Raw genomic sequence first — 6,000 nt, 5'->3', positions numbered from 1 at the left:
ACGTGGAATGACGCTTTTGGCGCAAGTCGGAGGAGCTCCTAATGACATTAGCTTCTTTGAGTCCCTTGGGAGAGGAAACTTTCTGAAAGACTGTAGGATTACCTTCCCTGAACTTCCGGTCAGGTGCGGTGCTGCCCTGCCGCGCCCTCTACCCCTGGGTGCCGACGAAACCGCAAAACTCCAGCCCCGGGAAGCGAGTATCAGGGAACACCTCCAGCGAGCGGCTTTGGGAGAGTAACCTGCGCCACCCTCGCAGCCCATTAAATAGGCACTCCCCCTTTGATTGACAGGAGAAGTCACCAATGCGCGTCCTGGGGTTTTCCCTCGTCCTCACGCGGGGTGAGCCACCTCTCTACTCATCTGGCCCAATCGGGAGCGCCGAGGAGGCTGTGGGGCGGGGCTCGGTGTCCGGTAGCCAATGGGCAGAGCCCAGCGGGAGCGGCGAGGGCGGTGCGGTCGCGGCTGGCGGCAGAAGCGGCCGCAGGGGGTCTGGGCAGGGCTGGGCAGTGCTGCCGGAGCAAAAGCGGGAGCGGGAGCCGGGCCGCAGCTGGGGCTGGAGACGCCGTCGCAGCCTGAACGGAGTGTGCGACGGATTGGGAGGTGAGTGGCCGCCGAGGTCAGGGGTCGCCGCGACGGTTGGGGCGCCGCGGGCGGGACGCGGGGGCGCTGGTCCGCGGCCGGGCCCGCGCCCCGTCAGGGCCGCCGCGCCGAGCTCCGCGCCCTGAGGGAAGCGGGTCGGGCCGCGCGGAACTTCCTGTCTCTGTGGGAGGGGGCGAGTGCTCGGGGCCCGGGGGGCGCCTGGAGAAGACATCTTGGGGAGGACGAGGGCGAGTGGGGTGGGCTCGGGTAAGGGGCGGGGGCCCATGGGGGCGGCGCTGTGGGAGCGGGGCAGTTTTCCGGGGTTCGGGGCCTGCCGGAGAGAGAAGTGCAGGAGCAGGGCCGTCGGGGGTTAAGGGCTGCTAATGGAGTGGGGGAGGTGTAGACAGCTGCAGAAGGGGGAGCTGGGGCGACTTTTGGAGGGACGCGATTTGGGAGAAAGCTGGGAATCCGAGACGTGCAGAGGTTAGGCGAGGGTGCCGGAGCAGCGCTGGAGGGGAGGCGTGGCTGGGACGCGCCGGTGAGAGGGCAGGGCTTGGTCCTGGGGTGGCCTGGGGGGCGACGCAGGACACACGCGGGTGCGCTGATTTGAGGCGCTTTGATGAGCGGCCTCCATTTCCTTCCTTCCCACCCTCCCTGTCCCGGCTCTGTGTGTGTGTGTGTCTGGGGAGGGCGGGGGGAGCAAAGCCCTTACCGCAGCACGTCCTAGGGCTGGGGCCAACCAGGAGACGCCGGGGAGGTTTGCCCTTGTGACCCTCCTCGGAGTTTCCCCAGACTCACTGAATCAGAAATCCGAACTCCCTTACTCCTCTAGGGCTTTCAAGCCTGGCCAGGCATCCTGAGAGGTCCGCGATTGGAGAGGTAGTGATTGCTGCTGCTGTTGAATTTCATTGATTCATTGGGTTTCGGCTCCATCAGAGAAGGTCCATTTTCTTTTCAGAAGGAGTTGGTTGGTCAGGGGAGCAAGCTGTGCTATTGCTTTGGGGCCCACACTGCTGCAGCCTTTGACGTATAACAGGACCTGGGGATGCCACTCTTGGCCTGGGTGCCTGAGGGAAGGTGGCCTTTGGCTGGGTGTGTGCAGCATTCCTGGATCCTGTCTTCTCTTTTTCCCTCCGCCTGTCCGGTGTTTTTGTGGTTAAGGGGGTAAGCTGCTCAGAGTCTCCAGGGCTACTTGGTACACTGTTTACCAAATACTGCCTGGCTGTCTTGATGAAAGAGTTTGAACCTCAGTTGCAGATGGTGAGCTCACACCTTCTTCCTTCCCTCCTTTTCGGTGCCTCCCTCTGCAGTTATTCCCCTGTGCTGAAGTTCTGTTTTAACCCTCCTGGGATTGCCAGGTTGGAGCCCAGGGCAAAGGAACCGACCAGGTGGTCAGTGTTGAATGCCAGCCCTCCTGTTCTTGCCCAAGATGTTGTCATTCCACTTGATTCATGAGCCTGCCTGCATGCAGCCTCCTCATAGAGACATTGAAGCTGTGCCAGTGCAACTTGGATCTCTCTTGATTCACCTGGAAAACTTTCACTTGTGAGGACTTAAACTTAATTCTAGAGTTTGGCAGCCTCCTTGGTGAGGTTATGCTGGCTGAGATATGAGGCCACTACATCAAAAACATTGGTGTGTTTTTCTTTTGACAATAGTCTTAAAGCTTTAAAGAAAGTGGCCATTAGGCTGGTGATATTTATTACTTGGGAAAGTAACATAACACAGAGAAGTAGATGGGTGATTAGGTCTGCACTCTTTATCCACTTTTTGGGAGAAGAATAACAACTCATTTGACTAGAAATGTTATCCTTAGCTCGTGTTGCTTTGGGACTTGGAACTTTATCGCTTTTAATCTCAAATGTATATGAAATTGTGATGTGATATTTAAATAATCTAGGCTGGGCAGGGTGGCTCACGCCTGGGATCCCAGCACTTTGGAAGGCCGAGGCGGGCAGATCACCTGAGGTCAGAACTTAGAGACCAGCCTGGCCAACATAGTGAAACCCCGTCTCTACTAAAGATACAAAAATTAAGGCCGGGCGTGGTGGCTCACGCCTGTAATCCCAGCAGTTTGGGAGACTGAGGTGGGCGGATCACCTGAGGTCGGGAGTTCGAGGCCAGCCTGACCAACATGGAGAAACCCCGTGTCTACTAAAAATACAAAATTAGCTGGGCATGGTGGTGCTCATACCTGTAATCCCAGCTACTCGGGAGGCTGAGGAAGAATTGCTTGAACCCAGGAGGCCGAGGTTGCAGTGAGCCAAGATCGGGCGGTTTCACTCCAGCCTAGGCAACAAGAGCAAAACTCCGTTTCAAAAAAAAAAAAAAAATTAGTCTGGCGTAGTGGTGCACACGTGTAATCTCAGTCTCAGCTACTTGGGAGGCTGTGGCATGATAATTGCTTGAACCTGGGAGATGGAAGTTGCAGTGAGCCGAGATCGCGCCACTGCACTCTAGCCTGGGTGGCAGAGTGAGACTCTGTCTAAAAATAAATAAATCTAAAAGTATGCATATATTTAAAAAAAAAATCTGGATTTCCACCAACATAGCGTTCCGCAGGGAGATAATGTCAACTTTTCTGTAATCCTGGATACCCATCCACATCTCTGATGGCCAGGCATTTCTGGAGTGGGAGCAGAGAGGCATTTGTCCTTGCTTTTTTCTTTTTCTTTTTTTTTTTTTTTTTTGAGACAGAGTCTCTGCCCAGGTTCAAATGATTCCTCTGCCTCAGCCTCCTCAGTAGCTGGGATTACAGGTGCCTGCCACGTTGCCTGGCTAGTTTTTGTATTTATTTATTTATTTATTTATTTATTTATTTATTTATTTTGAGACAGAGTCTCGCTCTGTCGCCCAGGCTGGAGTGCAGTGGTGCGATCTCAGCTCACTGTAACCTCCACCTCCCAGGTTCAAGTGATTCCCCTGCCTCAGCCTCCCGAGTAGCTGGGACTACAGGCATCCACCACCACGCCTGGCTAATTTTTGTATTTATAGTAGAGACGGGATTTCACTGTGTTGGCCAGGATGGTCTCGATCTCCTGACCTTGTGATCCGCCCACCTCGGCCTCCCAAAGTGCTGGGATTACAGGCACCTGCCACCCTTGCCCGGCTAGTTTTTGTATTTTTAATAGAGATGGGGTTTCACCGTGTTGGCCAGGCTGATCCGGAACTCCTGACCTCAGGTGATCTGCCCACCTCGGTCTCTCAAAGTGCTGGGATTACAGGCGCCTGCCATCTTGCCTGGTTAGTTTTTGTATTTTTAATAGAGATGGGGTTTCACCGTGTTGGCCAGGCTGATCTGGAACTCCTGACCTCAAGTGATCTGCCCGCCTCGGCCTTGCAAATGTCCTTGCCTTTTGTTTCTTCTCTATACCTTGAAAGTCCGTGCTGTGTTAAGGGCATCATGCTCAGGCTTACTGATTCTGAAGGGGTTATCAGTGGATGATTCCGGATGTTGTGGAATATCAAACAGATCGAAAAGTTTCTTTAATAATAGTGATGGCACCTTGTGTTTAGAGTTCGCAGTGGCATTTACCAGGTGCTCTCTGGCCACCTTCTTGTGAACCTCCCAGCTGACTCGGGTCTGCTTTATCTGCCATCAGATTGTAATGGCAGCTTTGTGGAGGCCACCCTGTAGATTATGCGATTAATGACCACATTCATGTGAGCAATAGTGCTGGCTTAGTTTTTTTCCAGTTAGGTTGTTTGGAATGGTAGCTGCATACCTGAGGGCAGTGCAGCAATGCCTTAGTTACGAAGTCAGTTTGCATTCCACAGGTAGAGTCTTTCCTTATGGCCAGGGCACTGATCCCTCACATACCAGAAAGTATCATTCATCCCTGCCCCAGACAGACTCCACATGCGTCCCAGTGGTGGTTCTTGGGATAGTTTTGTAGGAATTTCTGCAGAATTTTAGTGTTCAGATGAGTGTGCTCTGTCTGTGGACTGGAGACAGGCTTCAAAGAATTCTCAAATTATTCTGCACAATGCATCATTTTTTGGTATCTCTGCAGTTCCAAAGGTAACTACTTGAGGGACAGTGGCCACCAAAGAGCACAAGTTTTGACATTTTGATGAAAAGCACACATAAAACAAATAAAAACCACCTTTCCTTAAGTTACCTATTGAATTGTGCTTATTCCCATAATTGCATGTTCATCTGTTTGCTTAATAAAACTTAAAGCATCTTAGAGTCTTTCTTGTTTCCTAGAATAAGGTCTTTTTTCTTTTCCTTTTTTTTTTTTTTTTTGTTGAGACGGAGTCTCGCTTTGTTGCCCAGGCTGGAGTGCAGTGGCGCGATTTCGGCTCACTGCAGGCTCCGCCTCGCAGGTTCATGCCATTCTCCTGCCTCAGCCTCCCAAGTAGCTGGGACTACAGGCGCCCGCCGCCACACCTGGCTAATTTTTTGTGTTTTTAGTAGAGACGGGGTTTCACCATGTTAGCCAGGATGGTCTTGATTTCCTGACCTTCATGATCCGCCTGCCTCGGCCTCCCAAAGTGCTGGGATTACAGGCGTGAGCCACCATGCCCGGCTGGTCTTTTTTATTTTCAATTAAAAAAAATATATATATATTAAATATATGTATTTTTAAACAGAAATGGGATTTCACCATGTTTGCCAGGCTGGTCTCAAACTCCTGTCCTCAGGTGATCCTCCCATCTCGGGTTCCCAAAGTGCTAGGATTACAGGTGTGAGCCACCGCACCTGGCCTGTTTTCAATCCTAAAAAAATCATTTGCATGTTTCTTGATTTCAGGCACTGAACTAGACAGAGATGAGAATATAGAAATAACAAAATGGGGCTGGGCGCTGTGGCTCATGCCTGTAATCCCAGCACTATGGGAAGTCAAGGCAAGCAGATCACTTGAGGTCGGGAGTTCGAGACCAGCCTGGCCAACATGGTGAAACCCTGTCTCTGCTAAAAGTACAAAAATTAGTTGGGTATGGTGGCGGGCGCCTATAATCCCAGCTACTCGGGAGGCTGAGGAGGGAGAATCACTAGAACCCGGGAGGCAGAGGCTGCAGTGAGCCGAGATTGTGCCACTGCACTCCAGCCTTGGGTGACAGAGCAAGACTCTGTCTCAAAAAAAAAAGAAAAAATAAAATGATGTCTCAACTATCAAAGACCTCACAAGAAGCCTTAAAAACGATAAATAAGGCTAGAGATTTTGCTGTACGTTTGGAAAGTGCATGTGTGGTGGTTTATAGAACATATTCTGTGGCCAGATAAAATTTATATGATTATTTTTCCTCCCAAGAATATGGGATGACAGAGGGGGAGGAGCATGGATGGAGACTAGGAGCCTTGGACTCTTGCCCTGCCTTTCCCTGACCAACCCTGAGGTCTGGGACAATCAGCACAGAACTCCGGGTCTCAGTTTTAACATTTGTAAAATGAAGGACTTAGAGGACCTTCACCTT

General features: G+C 51.7%; 1 protein-coding gene across 3 annotated transcripts in view; it reads left to right on the top strand.

Annotated features, from left to right (window-relative positions):
* The first annotated feature begins 425 nt into the window (after positions 1-425).
* PACSIN2 (protein kinase C and casein kinase substrate in neurons 2) overlaps positions 426-6,000 on the top strand; it is a 150,564-nt gene continuing 144,989 nt past the window's right edge. Inside the window, exon 1 of one of the 3 annotated variants that reach the window (XM_024239614.3) lies at positions 426-600. The gene's annotated coding sequence lies outside the window, so the exon portion shown is untranslated. 3 annotated transcript variants of the gene reach the window in all.

The sequence above is a fragment of the Pongo abelii genome, chromosome 23 (genome assembly GCF_028885655.2).
Source record: "Pongo abelii isolate AG06213 chromosome 23, NHGRI_mPonAbe1-v2.0_pri, whole genome shotgun sequence".
Lineage (NCBI taxonomy): Eukaryota > Metazoa > Chordata > Mammalia > Primates > Hominidae > Pongo > Pongo abelii.
This window is presented reverse-complemented; position numbering and strand designations above follow the sequence as displayed.